A 2,097-nucleotide genomic window follows, 5' to 3' on the forward strand; every position below is an offset into this window, starting at 1 on the left:
AACTTCTAGTCCAATTTTCGTTTTAAGTTTCATTATGCTTATTTTACCATTTTATTGTTATTGTCCAGAGGGCAAGGGATCGAGTCTTAACTGGCGTAATTTTGCTGAAGAAATTTGGCAAAAGACTTACTTCATATGTATCATATTTTATTATTTTATTTCACCCAACAATTCTTTAACAAGGTCAATATATCTCGAGCTGAATCCTCCTCGTCTAAAACTTTAGCAAAAATAGCTCAAGTTTGTGGTAGGTATGTGTCTAATAAACCATGTAATCTATGTGAGATCTAAGCTCCTCGTCTAAAACTTTAGCAAAAATAGCTCAAGTTTGTGGTAGGTATGTGTCTAATAAACCATGTAATCTATGTGAGATCTAAGTTTTTACTCGACGATTTGGCATTTAGTTTTCTTTTTCACCTTAACTTTTGAGTTTTTGTGTCTAATTACCGATAAGTACCTTTTTATGTTCGTAGCACGTTGTTATATTTAATTTTATATTTTTTAAATCCCTCCCGAAAGATATACTAGATTTAACACTTATAGTTGTAAGTTGTTTTCTTTTATTTTTAACGGGTGTTAATTTATTATTATTATTATTATTTTAAGTAAAAGCTTTGCCAAAGATTTTTATAGTGCTTTTTATGAGTTCTTCGGCAGTTTTGTTGCTAACAGTTAATCTATTAAGTGGCTATGGGCTATTAGAAGTGTTATTGTATTATAGTATTGGTAGTAGACAGAATTACGTATAGGTGCAGTCAATCATGATCTAGTTATTGTTTAAGTTCCTCTCTTCTCCCCTAATTGAAAATTTAAAAAGAAATCTCAGGACACTTATTTTATTTAAATTTTAGGCAAATGTTTATTATATGGTCCTGAATTAAAAAAGCTTCAAGATAGACATTTAATAAAAATCAATCTATCCATTATCCTCAAGTAACTTTCTCTCTAACCTTTTCGTGAATATAAGAATCTCCACTATCTTGTCTTCTTTATTTTCCGAATAATGTAGTCAGCCTCTACCGATTGTATTTCTTCTAGTCTTGCCTTGTGTTATTCATTATTCTATTTATTAATTTTTAATTAATTTTAGATATTTTTAAATTTTATCATTGAATTTACCATTTTATTGTTATTGTCCAGAGGGCAAGGGTTCGAGTCTTAACTGGCGTAATTTTGCTGAAGAAATTTGGCAAAAGACTTACTTCATATGTATCATATTTTATTATTTTATTTCACCCAACAATTCTTTAACAAGGTCAATATATCTCGAGCTGAATCCTCCTCGTCTAAAACTTTAGCAAAAATAGCTCAAGTTTGTGGTAGGTATGTGTCTAATAAACCATGTAATCTATGTGAGATCTAAGTTTTTACTCGACGATTTGGCATTTAGTTTTCTTTTTCACCTTAACTTTTGAGTTTTTGTGTCTAATTACCGATAAGTACCTTTTTATGTTCGTAGCACGTTGTTATATTTAATTTTATATTTTTTAAATCCCTCCCGAAAGATATACTAGATTTAACACTTATAGTTGTAAGTTGTTTTCTTTTATTTTTAACGGGTGTTAATTTATTATTATTATTATTATTTTAAGTAAAAGCTTTGCCAAAGATTTTTATAGTGCTTTTTATGAGTTCTTCGGCAGTTTTGTTGCTAACAGTTAATCTATTAAGTGGCTATGGGCTATTAGAAGTGTTATTGTATTATAGTATTGGTAGTAGACAGAATTACGTATAGGTGCAGTCAATCATGATCTAGTTATTGTTTAAGTTCCTCTCTTCTCCCCTAATTGAAAATTTAAAAAGAAATCTCAGGACACTTATTTTATTTAAATTTTAGGCAAATGTTTATTATATGGTCCTGAATTAAAAAAGCTTCAAGATAGACATTTAATAAAAATCAATCTATCCATTATCCTCAAGTAACTTTCTCTCTAACCTTTTCGTGAATATAAGAATCTCCACTATCTTGTCTTCTTTATTTTCCGAATAATGTAGTCAGCCTCTACCGATTGTATTTCTTATTTCTTCTAGTCTTGCCTTGTGTTATTCATTATTCTATTTATTAATTTTTAATTAATTTTAGATATTTTTAAATTT

At 28.7% G+C, this 2,097-nt stretch overlaps 1 long non-coding RNA gene across 1 annotated transcript; it reads left to right on the plus strand.

Annotated features, from left to right (window-relative positions):
• The first annotated feature begins 6 nt into the window (after window positions 1–6).
• Window positions 7–1,017, plus strand: LOC113472901. Its single transcript, XR_003395041.1, has 2 exons — window positions 7–251; window positions 338–1,017. It is a non-coding gene; the product is annotated as an uncharacterized LOC113472901 (long non-coding RNA).
• Window positions 1,018–2,097: the final 1,080 nt, after the last annotated feature.

This window comes from Diaphorina citri, unplaced genomic scaffold (genome assembly GCF_000475195.1).
Source record: "Diaphorina citri unplaced genomic scaffold, Diaci psyllid genome assembly version 1.1 scaffold10008, whole genome shotgun sequence".
Classification (NCBI taxonomy): Eukaryota; Metazoa; Arthropoda; class Insecta; order Hemiptera; family Psyllidae; genus Diaphorina; species Diaphorina citri.